The sequence below is a fragment of the Gobio gobio genome (genome assembly GCF_949357685.1).
Source record: "Gobio gobio genome assembly, chromosome: 2".
Classification (NCBI taxonomy): Eukaryota; Metazoa; Chordata; class Actinopteri; order Cypriniformes; family Gobionidae; genus Gobio; species Gobio gobio.
In genome coordinates this window covers 62,659,372-62,674,087 of record NC_137098.1, presented here as the reverse complement: position 1 = coordinate 62,674,087, position 14,716 = coordinate 62,659,372, and positions in this window count along the sequence as shown.

Below are 14,716 nucleotides of genomic sequence, written 5' to 3'. Positions count from 1 at the left end.
TACATCTTCAGATAAAATAGGCTACTTGTTAAATCTAATTACCACATTCCGTCAGTCCTTGACAGCGCTCTCATTTTGAAGGTCGAGGCTAATTCACCACAGTATTTGAATTTCTAACGGTTTGTAGTATCACGGCTACCTTTTGTTTTAAAATTACACACCCAATAGATAAATTGTACATTATACCTAACCTAACACAAATAGCCCACCTAACGTTAAATTGGCCGCACAATGTTGCTTTATAAGGACTACAATGTTGTCTGATTTGTCCTGGGAAGTTCATATTTGGGAAGTGGTGTTGTTTACGACATCAGGTGCGTTCAAGTCACTTTTGTCGGCGCAAGATGGCGGTACAGCTTTTAAAGGCACAATATGTAAGATTTTTGGATTACAATATCCAAAACCCACTAGAACAGTATATTTTGTTGACTTGTGTACTTGCATTATCCCAAATGTTTCCAAGAACGTCTAAATCCAGAGAAATAAGCAATTTTAACCAGGACACAGACTGTGTCCGTTGCTTATCATGACATCATACCTGTTTTATTTTGTAGAAACCATGGAAACAACAAAGACACTTTAATATAATGTTTTATTAGACAGATGAGCAACTGTTTCGAATCGAATCATTATTATATAGCTCAACACAGTCTCATTGTTTAAATCTGTTTTACCGCGAGGGTCTCACAGTAGCCGAGCGAACGCACAGAGTAACATTATAACATAACTTTCGACACACTCAAGTGTATCTAATATGATAAAACTCTAGTAAAAAAACAATAATGTGCATCAGGTGTGTTTTGCTTTATGTTTGTAATTATTTTATGGAGCCACTGCCAACTTTATTGCTATATATATATATATATATATATATATATATATATATATATATATATATATATATATATATATATATATATATATATATATATATATATAGTTTATAATTTAGTTTAATAATTGAATAACCAATGACAGACCAAGTAGAAAGCCAATAAAAGAGATTTATCTGAAAGTTAAAATGATTCTATGAAGTCGACTTATGTTCAGGCATATGAATATTTTAATATATGAATATTTTAAGTTAAGATATGTCATAATAGAAACATATTGAAATCAAATGTAATGATTTCACTCAATTAACCTATAGGTTTTAATGAAAGCGAAGATGTCTGAAATGTAAATCTAATTCTTGGAAATATTAAATAATAAAACTGTTAATTACAATAATTATTACATTTAAAAATAATAACACTGGTAACAACATGCCAATTCTGGATGAAGGATCATCTTACCCCAAGGGTCTAATTTTTTCTTCAAATTAATAACTATAACTTTTACTCCACAAATCCAAAAACAAATGCCTCATTAACTAATACAAACTTTGATATTCTACTTAATTCAATGGCATAAATCACTATTTTCCAGAGACACAGAATTAGATCATTTAACCTCAAAAATGTTTTGGCTGACAAAATCTCACAAATGTTGATATTCAGATAAAATGACAAAATTAAAAATAGCGTAGCCATCAAAAGTGCTGAGATGAGATTTTGTGTAATCTAAAATTAGGGGGTGGGGGGGTCGGGGGTCATCTTGAAGAAAACACAGAGCTTCCCACTAGCATTTATGACTTTGTGGGGGCCTTCATGTGCTGTCAACTCGTAAATATGATCTTTCTGACATGACTTGAACACACCAGCATTCTTATATATAGCCTAGTTTAAGTCTTTATTTAGTAAGGCTAAAGGGACATGGTAAAATCCCCTGAGAAACTTTGAATTTGCTTACAAAATGTTTGTGTTCCCCCAAGAAACTTTGCGTTCACTCGCAAAGAACAGGAACGTTTTGACTTATTCGTTTTCCTCCCATCTCATATTTTAAAAAAATGTATTAATTAATTAAACAGCAGCTTCAAATTCACATTTGGGGTATAATTGTATGTGTAATTAATAAACAAAACATAAATCTCTCTTCAAGAAATGTTAACTAAAGACCTATACTTTCCTATAAATCCATAGTAAATGTATGGTTAGGATCAAAACTGGACTGGAAGTTGACTGGAAAAAAAGTTAATTCTCTTCTGGGTTTTAGGACTGCAAACGGAACATCTGAATCTGTGTCTGAAATGTCAAGGACTTCACTGACGTAAAGAGGACCAGTGAGTGATCAGCAGATGTATGGAAATCCTGAAGGTGTGGCAACATGAAAGGGAAAATGGATGCAACTTTTTTCTTTACGCTACATGGTGCCCCGGAATAGGCTCATTAGTAACAGTGCAGCGCCAAGAACCATTATATAACTGACATTAACACTTTTAACTACAGCGCTTAGAAAACTCATGCATTCATGGAAAAATAACGGCCCTGACGTCACAGCCAGTAGCCTAAGCCCCTTTTAAACACACCTCATAAAGAACACCAGATGGAAGAACAAGGCTCAGTCACTTCACTTATGGGATGCAAGAACCTTTATGCAGAATGTGATTGATCCAAACACTGAAAGAAACAGAGGATTTTAGCTGTATGTCATTGCAAACAATGTACATGTACACTAAATAGCAACTGTCTACACCCAAAATAACATCAGCTGAAGGTCCGCTCGCAGCCTACAGACTATAATGCATTCTCCACTTGATCCTGTGCTGGGCAGGAAACCGTCTTCCTTTCCTGTTTAGTCTATGACGGGATGACATTCTTTTTCTGCTACTATACTAGTATCTTTTTTGGGGTGCTTTCATTAGTTTAAATGTGGCATGTTGAAACCAGAAGGAAAAAAACGGAGCCAATTTAATTCAAATAAGAAATAATAATAACATTTTATTTTCAAACTGGCATCCAGGACCCCTCGAGGGACCGCAAGGAAGTGTTAGGGGGTCCGTGGAGAAGTTTAATAAATAATTATATTTCAAACAAAGAATAAAGGATTTATATAAATAAATTGATTTAAATAAATAAATACTACATCAAACAGTACAGTACTATGAGTATAAAAAAAAACATAGTAACATAACATAGAAACTAAACTAAGAAACGTAATATTTTATGCATATTATTAAAGGAACACTCCACTTTTTTTTTGCTCCCACCCATTTTTATTTTCCAGCTCCCCTAGAGATAAACAGTTGAGTTTTACAGTTTTCGAATCCATTCAGCCGATCTCCGGGTCTGGCGGTAGCACTTTTAGCATAGCTTAGCATAGATCATGGAATCTGATTAGACCGTTAGCATCGCGCTCAAAAATGACCAAATACTTTCAATATTTTTCCTATTTAAAACTTGACTCTTCTGTAGTTACATTGTGTACTGTCTAAACGCACAGTTACCTGACAAATATTTTTAAAGTAAACCTGACTCTCCATTTTCTTCCACCCCAGATAGGGTATTTCATCTTTATTTTTTATTTCCTTTTAATTCCTATTATAACTGTAATACTATATATATATATATATTTTTTTTTTTTTTCACTTATGACTATTTTAACTTAATTTCTATGTAAAGCACTTTGAATTGCCACTGTGTATGAAATATGCTATACAAATAAACTTGCCTTGCCTTGCCTACTAAGACGGAAAATGAACAGTTGCGATTTTCTAGACCGATTGTTTAACTCTAGGGGAGTTGGAAAATGAGCCTATTTTCAAAAAAAGTGGCCTGTTCCTTTAATTATTCACGGTTTAAACTGGGTCTTTATACATGAAATAGCTACCTCGCACCGGAAATGGTCATATATGAATATGAGGACTATAGAATCTAAAAGATTGAAAACCCCTGGCCTATAGAGTATATCCATGTAAAAGTACTACTAGCTGTACAGTATTACAGTTCAAATAAGCACAATTAACCAACTTTTTGAATAGCTTGTTGTCTGCTGATTGTTTTATATATAGATCAGATAAAAAAAGGAAATGAGCTCATTCTCTAGCTGATGCAACTGAGCCGCAAGAGAATTCAAGAGTGAGGTAAAGAAAAAAAATCTGTTATTCAGTGTACAGGACCAACGGCCATATTAGGAGAAGAACAACTGTTTGTCATCCCTGCCGTATCTGAGTGAGGAAATAGACTGAGCAAACGTTGGCTGTCAGCATTCAGACGCATTAGTCATGTGACATTCAGTGACTTGTGCTGGTCATGTCGGGCCGTCCAGCACAAGACTTAATATTTTGTTAGACATTAACCGTTTCAGTCAGTGAGTGAGCCATTCACCTAAACTACATCTGCTAAACAGTACATATAGGTAAAAGCTTATTTTCACTAAACTGACCTCCAGGCAGTATTCTTGAGCTGAAATAGCTGCTCTTCAGGGTGTGTTTGCAGCCAAAACAAACAACATTTTCTAGTACATGTGTTATTTACACATCCAGACGACTATGAGTAGAGGCACTCATGGACATAGTGTGCACACACCTACTCATGCCAACAAGAAAGTACATTGAGGGAATTATTTGAGATGCCGTGAGTGTGTAAGCACTGCTTGCTATGCACATTTTAAGATCTTTTCTAAAGAAAAAACAAGAACACTGAATTGAGGCCTAATACTTGCCTGATTGTTTCAGAGTGTAATTCAAGTTGCTTTTGACAGAATGACTATGGGTGCGCGACAACAATGCACTAAAAACGGAAAAGATTCTCCTACAGGTTTTTGAAAAGTTTCGCTACAGTCGACAACACGGATCGACGAAAACGCTGCATTATGCCGCCAGGCCAGTAGTTGGCAACGTCATTTTGTAAAGAAACACTGTGGGCATATAGAGTGAACATGTAATACACATGCGCACGATTAGCCTGGTCCTACCAGACTCGTACTCATACATTTCATTTGTATAGAGAGTCTGGCCACTCTCCATTGACTTCCAAGCGTTCACTTCGTTGAAGGCGGGAACTCTGTTGAAGTTTAAAACTACTGGATCTGCCCAGAGCCACTCTGGATCTGCCATAACCAATCGCTAACGTTTGGTCGTGACGTATGTCATCTCAAACTAGCGCACGACATCAGCGTCATCGTTCTCAGCCACTCCCTCTGTTCGCTGATTGGACCGGTTAAAATTTGACCGGAGAAAACCAGAGAATATACTGCGATCCCAGAGGGAGAACTGAAAGAACACAAATTTGTGTTTTTGTAGTTAACAAAACTAGGAGATGATAATGGTATCGTGTTTCAAAAACTTGCACTTTCACTCTCAGAAAGAAATGTGCAAAAATTTTAACTTTAGGGGTACAACAGCTTGCGACTGGGTCAGGACATCTTTGTACCTTTTTTACACCTAGGTTCATAGTAGTAGCCTACCTTAAGGTACATATTGCTACTCTAAGGTACTAATATGCACCTTTTAAAGGGATAGTTCACCCAAAAATGAAAATTCTGTCATCATTTACTCACCCTCAAGTTGTTCTAAACCTGTATGAGTTTCTTTGTTCTGCTGAACACAAAAGAAGATATTTAGAAGAATGTTTGTAACAAAGCAGAGAGAGCAACCATTGACTACCATAGTATTTTTTCCCTACTATGGTAGTCAATGATCGCTCTATCAGCAGAACAAAGAAACTCATACAGGTTTGGAACAACTTGAGGGTGAGTAAATGATGACAGAATTTCCAATTTTGGGTGAACTATCCCTTTAAGGGTGAAAAGGGTACAAAAATGTCCTTATAATAAGGGTACTAACATGTTGTACCCCTAAAGGTACAAATTTTACAATTTTTTTCTGTGAGAGTTCAACCTGTTTTCAAAAGGCTGTTGTTGTGTAAATGGACAGCCAAAGCAGATAATTTTTTTTTAATTTAATAAAATTTAAATATATTAAATATACATGTTTAGTAAAAAATGGTGTGGTGTAAACAGCCCCTAAATATTAATTGATATTGATAAAAAGATTTGGTATTATGTCTGTCATTTTTTGCCCTTTATGTTCTCTTATCATTCCTTAAAATTGTATTTGAGTAATATTTGTAGGTTACATTGATTTAAATGGTTCAAATTCTAAGAAAAATGTAACAAAACAAAACATTCATCTTACAGGAAAACATGGCATTGAATGTGAATTCATTTTATTGACTTGTTTTCAAATCATATGGGTAAAGAAAGAGCATTTGAATGTATAAAAAGAAATAACGTTGAAACTATAAATGCAACATAAATCCCATATCTAAAAACGATAAACATGAAGCTCATGCTTAGAATATGATGTTTCTGCACGCGTGAAGTGTTGTTTTGTCAGATAAATCTAGCATGGCATTTGTCTTGTTTGATTAAAAGGAAGACTGTTGACGTCTCTTCTCACATGTAGATGATTACCACCTTACACTTCAACAGGGTTAATAGAAGCTCATCTAATTAGAAAGTATATTAGGCAAGACATTGACATAGATTGACATTATCCTAATGTTAAAACTCCACACATGCAGGTTACATTGTGTATTCAAAGCGTTTTATGTGGGAGATGCTGTACAAATTGTCACAACTAATCTAATAATGCTGTTTATGGCTCGCTCACCTTTACTAAATTTAGCACCAGTGCTTTGTCAGAGGTCACACATAAATATTCAGCAAGCAGCTGTCTCTGAATCTGCTGCAGCAGACAAAGTCCAGTCCTAATAAATGTCCCTGTGTTACAAATTAAAACTTATTTTACAGCCCTTTGAAAAAGTGATTTATAACTTCACTAAACAGACATTAGTTTAAAATAATGTACTGTTAGAAGCATATTAGGAGTCTTTCCAAATCAAATACCACAAGTGTAAATGATGTGCATCTCTCACTGAATCATATTTGTTATTGACCTCATTATGATTCAGCATCATGACTTGAAGAATGTATTTGTACATGTTAATAAATAAGCACTGTGAAACTCAAGACGTTTATGTAAAACAGGTTAAACCACTTCAACTGAGGCATAGCAAACTGAAATATCATAACACCCTTAAGCCCCGTTCACACCAAGAACGTTCTCTATAATGGTAACTATAATGATAACATTTTGGCTACTAATGTAACCTTGGTTCCTGAGATAACGGGAACGAGTATCAGGTCAGTTACTGAAAAATCTTTCGACTGAGGAGCAGTAGCGTCAACTTGTGTGCAAGCATAACCCGGGGGTGCTTGGTGACAAGGGCCCTATAGAAGGCTACATAAGTGATAGGGAGACTTTAACGTTTGTCCAATAAGATGGGCTCGGGTCTAGGGGGCCGAAGCCCATGAAGCAAAACACCGCCAGAAGAAAACCCCCAGGAGGTTAGGGACTAGCTAGGCAGACAATATCCATGCCTGTAGTTCCAGATTGTAAATCCTGGCAGAGGTGGATGGCAAGGACCAGCCGGCCGCACAGATCTCAGCAATGGAGGAGGCCAGTCCCCTGGTGGAGTGAGCCCTTACCCCTATAAGGTACTGCAAGCCCAAGGACTTGTACACTCTAACCTTTTTTAGTGCTATATAGCACCAATTTTGGTGCTTCAGTGGTTCTTCAGCGGTTCTTCAGAGGTGCTATATAGCACCTTAGTCAAAGAACCGGTGAAGAACCTCTGAAGCACCACTGAAGCACCACTGAAGCACCAAAATTGGTGCTATATAGCACTAAAAAAGGTTCCCCTATGATTACGAGTCAAGAACCATTTTCGGTGCCATATAGAACCTTTTTTTTTTTAGTGCAGGCCAGAGCTACCGAGTCCACTATCCATCAAGAAAGTCTCTGCTTTGTAACTGGCAGCCCCTTTGACCTCCGAAGCACACAAACAGCTGCTCTTATTGCCAGAACTGGCTAGAAGGCATAATGTACACCCTGAGGGCCTGACCTAGGCAGAGTGGGTGTGGCGCCTGCTCATCCTCAGTGGAACGAAGAGCAGAGAGCATTACTTGTGCTCTAAAGGGCATGGAAAATACCATTGGCACATAGCCTCTTCTCTAAAGACGACTTTACTGTCATTAGGCCCAAACTTGAGGTAAGATGCCTCCACTGAAAGTGCCTGCATGTCTCCAACTCGCTTGACCGATGCCAAAGCTAGCAGAAGGGCAGCCTTTAGCAAAGAGGCCGAAGGCTGAGTGGCTCAAACGGGGGGCCTTGAAGTGCCTGTGGACAGGTCCCAAAATGGAACCATGTGGGGGCAAGGCAGATTCAGCTTCCTGGCCCCTCTGAGAAGGCCCCTGGCCCCTCTGACGACCAAGTCGTTTCTCCCAACTGATTGGCCAGACTTAGGAGCATGGTTCGCTGCAATAGCTGCCGTCCAGCAGCCATCCAGCAGCTCCTGCAGGAATGAGAGTATAGATGCAACCTCACAAGATAGAGGGTCTATATTTTGGGCTGCACACTCTGAGATCGTGTTCATAACCTCTTTGGAAAGGCGTGAAGATTCCCTTCGAGAGGCCATAGATGGAGGCTCCACAACTCAGGTTGGGGAAGCCAAACTGTCCCTCCCGCTTGGGAAAGGAAAAAGGAAAGGAGGTCCCTCCCCAACGAGATTGGGCATGGAGCAGCTGAACCATCCCTGGGAACCGCAGCTGGTTCTGCCAGAGTGGTGCCACCAGTAAAACCGAGCATCTGTCTTCCCTGATTCGGCTAATGATCAGAAAGAGCGGAGCTACCGGAGGGAAGGCATAAAGGCACAGAGGAGGCCACCCGAGGGCTAATGCTTCCTTTTTCGTACGAGAAGAACATCGACCAGTGGGAGTTCTCTTTTGATGCAAAGAGGTCCACATTCATGAGGCTCCAAATCATGGAAACCGTCTGGGGGTGGAGCCTCCACACCCCCGGCGACAGTCCGTTTAGGGACACCATATCTGCTCCCGTGTTAATGGAGCCCGGCACGTGCACCGCACTCACTGAGGGCGATTCCACTGTCAAGCTGTCCGACTGGGCCAGGACATGGTGCCCCCTGAGCTCTGAATGGAACTCCTTGAAGGCCGAAAACCCTATCATATCCAGTCTTGGAGGCGTCTGTTACAAATACTTTCCTTCTGGAAACTGAGCCCAGTTCTACCCCCAACTCAGATGGGATGACTTCCAGAGGCTTTGATGTAGCCGTGGGTCACCATAAGATTGAGGCGGCCCTTGCGCCACAATTAGTTTATTGTAAGCACACGCTGCAGTTTTGTCACCTGTGGCTTTAAATGCTCGATCTCTTTAAAGCAGGATTGATTCTGATCAATGGCTATCAATGTTTTTATCATTCATTAGCTGATAAAAATCCTTCTGAAAGTGATTCCAGTGAAATCGGTATAGTTGTGCTGTGGCTATTCTTTTACATTGAAAAACGATTTTTATAACTATATCTTTATAGTTATTGTCCATGGTGTGAACTTGCCTTTAGCCAACATCCATCAGGTTTCTGCAAGGGGATCATCTTTATAATAAGTGTCACTCTGGGGTGTGTTTCCCATACAAAGACGTAACTCGCTGCTTAACTACCATATGGTGCATCGTTGAAGAAATGAACTAGTCATGACTGTTTCCCGAAACCGTACTGTCGCAAATTTGTCGTTCAACCGCGTTTTGGTTAATGAGTAATAACTTCTTTTAGTTAATCCGTTTGAGATCAAATGAATGCCAGATTTTTTGCTATAAATTATGGATGTGGCATCTTGAGGACTAAATCTCATTTTCTCATTTTTGCTTTATTTCCAGATTCAGTCGTTCTTACGTAGGCTACTTGAGATTGCACATGCACACTCTTCAAAATGACGCTTTAAATCTCTTGACAAACTAAGTGACGTAAATTACATTTGTATTCAAAATCAAAGATATAGGTTGCACTGAATGTCAGCTTGCTGAAACTATTAACCACAGGTCGAGAGCTGTCATTTCAACCACACAACTTTGCGATGCTGTTTGCGAAATGTTCATTGGAACTATGGTTTCGGGAAACACGACTCGATAATGACGTGACAACTTGTGATAATAGTTAACAATGCTTTCAGGAAACATCTGCTAAATGGCTACCTGCTTATGGAGAGAAAAAGCCCAAATCACATTTCAGGCAATTAAAAATGTCCCCTACTTAGAGCAGGCGCTGTCTGCTTTTTAAGATTGTCTTGTTTTTGTTGGAAAGCTTTAGTTTAGGCCTGTGAGATAAGATATGGAGGTTTTCAGAAAGAAGTGGGTGGTTACTCTGATTACTAAGATGCCGAGTTGAAGAAAGAAAACAGCAAACATTTTGATGCTTTGCTTTCCTGAAGTTCTCAGGCTCCACAAATAGCAACCCCACCCCTAAAAACAACAACACAACTTAATGGACATTAGATTGAGATCAGAGATACAACCAAAAAGATCACAGATATGACAGATTTATGGTCGTATTTATTTTTATACAGCTGTGTTTGTATTACATTTATATAATATTTTTTTGCACGCATGATGCCCTACTTCTTCATGCCAATTTGCCATCCTACTGGCAAAGACATGGAGTGGTTTACGTCAAAAGCTTTACCCGTGACAATTGTTCAGTCATTCCTGCTTTGGCACTGTGCAATGAACCTGGCACACTATGTTTCTCATGTTGGGTTTACATGAAAGACAGTGTGTTTGTACTGAATGTATTGGACTCATTATGCATTCGGTGTGTGTTGTGTGTGTTGTTGGGGGGGGTTTGTGGCGTCATTGGCAGTTGTATAATAGCACTGCTGTGCTACCAAAGGTACTTTGGTGGGTGTGTCTCCCAAGCCTCCCATTTGCTGATTACACAGGGGCTCAGTGTTCCTTTCTCAGTACACACATGGCATGAATTAACTCAATTCTCTTTCACCTACTCTACTCAAAAACCATTAAAACACATCAAAATGTTTCAAATCTTCTAAAATAACACATCCGATCTACTTTATTCGTGGACTCTAGTTCACTTTGAAAAAAATCGAGAACCACCATTTAGGATACAAGATTCCCAATTTCACAAAAACAAATAGAAAGAGATGAGTGCTCCAGAGAAATAATATCATACAATACAACTAAACAATAAAAGTACAGTATAAACACAGCACTGACAGAGCGAAGCATAGCAGTGCGCTAGAGATGATTATAAACAAATTACAGCCAATTTGCTAAACAGTGAGTAGCAGTTTGAGGGGGGCTGCACAGTGTGAAGGCTTTGGTTGCAATGGGAAAGATGCTGTTAAGGGACGTACTGTATAGTACATTCATTTCAGAAACAGTTCGCCATTTTCTGAGGTTAAGTGCCTTGCTCTGGCACAATAACAATAGATAGAACACTTTATTAAATTCTGCAGATGATGCATCCCCTCCATTTGAGAATAAACAAGCAATGTTGACATTGATGGCCCATGATCATTAACCTTTCAAGTACTCGCCCCACTAACTAACTCTTTGAAGGTTGTTTCATATGCATTGGTGTTAATGTGCTAAATTAAAGGATTAGTTCGCTTTAAAATAAACTTTTGCTGATAATTTACTCACCCCCATGTCATCCAAGATGTCCATGTCTTTCTTTCTGCGGTCGAAAATAAATTAAGGTTTCTGATGAAAACATTCCAGAATTTTTCTCCATATAATGGACTTCAATGGGCTCCAAACGGTCCAAGGTCCAAATGACAATTTTCAGTACAGCTTCAAAGGTGTTGGCCCTGTGTTGGCCCTCTACTTGGCCCTCTACTGTTCAATATCTATTTGTTGCCTCTTGGGATGATTATCCGGAAACATGGATTACATTTCCACTGCTACGCTGATGATACCCAGCTCTACATCAGTACTAAGCCTTCCACACCTCTTCCACCACTGACACTCATCAACTGCCTGAAGGACATAAAGCTATGGCTGGTCAGTAACCTTCTTAAACTCAACAAAGATAAAACAGAACTCATAGTGTTTGCTCCTCAGTCACTTCTTAAAAAAGTTGATGACTTCGTACTGGATGTGGATGGCTGCTCAATATCAGCATCTCCTCAAGTACGCAATCTGGGCGTCATTATGGACCCTACTCTCTCCTTCCAGCAACACATTAAACACACTACTAAAACGGCGTTTTACCATCTCAAGAACATCTCTAGACTCCGACCATGCCTCTCCGACTCTGTAGCTGAGACCCTTATCCACTCCTTCATCACCTCCAGACTCGATTACTGTAATGGTATCCTGTTTGGTCTGCCCAGCAAAGCTACCGACAGACTCCAGTATGTACAGAACTCTGCGGCTAGGATGCTAACCTACACAAAACTCGGTTCTCACATTAGTCCAATCCTAAAGAAGCTTCATTGGCTGCCAGTTAAATCACGGATCAAATATAAATTCCTACTTCTGACGTACAAATCTCTACATGGACTTGCACCTCAGTATCTGACGGATCTACTCCATCCGTACTGTCAAGCTCGGTCCCTGCGGTCCTCAGACAAGGACCTGCTCGCTGTCCCTAAGTCCAGGCTACGGACATTTGGCGATAGAGCTTTCTGTGTGGGTGCACCATCACTCTGGAACAAGCTTCCTCATGCCATCCGCTCTGCAACATCTTTAGCAACCTTTAAAAACCAGCTTAAAACACACCTCTTCACTGAGGCCTATGGGCCATAGATGCTCTGGTTTCTCTCCTTCTTATCCTTAACCCCCCCCCCCCCCCCCCCCCCCACCTTCTCCACCCCTTCCCTTGCTATTTGTTAAGCGTCCTTGGGTCTTGTGAAAGGCGCTATATAAATTAAAGTTATTATTATTATTATTATAAAGGGCTTTAAACGATACCAGACGACACTAGCCGACGAATAAGGGTCTTATCTAGCAAAACGATCAGTTTCTGCGAGAAACCGAACAGTATTTATGCTATTATTTTACCTCTTATCAGATGAACGTGATAATCTCTGAGCTCAGCCATAACTTCCGCTAAGTGAGGTCAAAATACGAGCCTGGTCATAGATATATCGATCGTAGATGCCTCATTCTACTGATCCGTGCAGGCGCTAATGAGGCATCTACGTATACATCTATGACCATGCTCGTATTTTGACCTCACTTAGCGGAAGTTATGGCGGAGCTCAGAGATGATCACGTTCGTCTGATAAGAGGTAAAATAATAATGCTCTTTTTCTCGCAAAAACTGATTGTTTCGCTAGATAAGACCCTTATTCATCATCTGGTATCGTTTAAAGCCCTTTGAAGCTGCACTGAAACTGTCATTTGGACCTTGAACCGTTTGGAGCCCATTGATATCCATTATATGGAGAAAAAATCCTGGAATGTTTTAATCAAAAACCTTAATTTATTTATGACTGCAGAAAGAAAAACATGGACATCTTGGATGACATTAAATTCTCAGTAAATTGGTTGAAGGTCGATACGCGGTCTGTGTTTTTTAGCTGGGCTAAATGGATTTAATTCTAATATATCTTTATCTGACTCCATTTAATCATAATCTCGAATTTAGGATAGAATGCCAATCGGTTGTTTGGTCATTTAAATTTAATAGTTAGTCACATTTAATCATTCTGTTTTAACCTTTTGTTGCAATTATACCATTCCGTACTGAAGATAGTTAATAATTACAGAGTAATTCAGAAAGGATAAAAAATGTTACAATTTATTAACGGTCAGGTAATGTACAATGCTAATTACATATATTAATTTCAAAGATAATCCATACATAATATCAAATACTTTATAGCAAAGAATAAGATATTGATACCTGACTTCTGAATATTACATTCGGCCAACCTCATTACAGTATTGCGTGCCGAACTCACTGCTACATCGCTTTAAGTAACTCAGACCAGACCAAAACCAATTTCAAATGGAAACATCTGATAACAAAGGGAATTTAAATTGAATCGCACTCCCATCTGTCTGTCTTGAAAAGAAACCAAATGGCTCCAACAGCCACACCCACCATCATAAGTAAAAATATCTCTAAGCTCTAAAAAACATGTGAATTAGAGCCATTAGAGCCATTCTGTGACATTGTCTCAGATGAGAGTGATAATTGTATGAGTGGATTGTCCTCCACCATACAATCTGAGATTATGCAAGTTTTCAGTCTTTCAATTATCCCATCATCACGGCACCTGTTAGTGGGTGGGATATATTAGGCAGCAAGTGAACATTTTGTCCTCAAAGTTGATGTGTTAGAAGCAGGAAAAATGGGCAAGCGTAAGGATTTGAGCGAGTTTGACAAGGGCCAAATTGTGATGGCTAGACGACTGGGTCAGAGCATCTCCAAAACTGCAGCTCTTGTGGGGTGTTCCTGGTCTGCAGTGGTCAGTGTCTATTAAAAGTGGCCCAAGGAAGGAACAGTGGAGAACCGGCGACAGGATCATGGGCGGCCAAGGCTTATTGACGCACGTGGGGAGCGAAGGCTGGCCCGTGTGGTCCGATCAAACACACGAGCTACTGTAGCTCAAATTGCTCAAGAAGTTAATGCTGGTTCTGATAGAAAGGTGTCAGAATACACAGTGCATCACAGTTTGTTGAGTATGTGGCTGCATAGCCGCAGACCAGTCCATGCTGACCCCTGAAAGCGCCAACAGTGGGCAGAACTGGACCACGGAGCAATGGAAGAAGGTGGCCTGGTCTGATGAATCATGTTTTCTTTTACATCATGTGGATGGCCGGGTGCATCGCTTACCTAGGGAACACATGGCACCAGGATGCACTATGGGAAGAAGGCAAGCCGACTGCGGCAGTGATGCTTTGGGCAATGTTCTGCTGGGAAACCTTGGGTCCCGCCATCCATGTGGATGTTACTTTGACACGTGCCACCTACCTAAGCATTGTTGCAGACCATGTACAGCCTTTCATGGG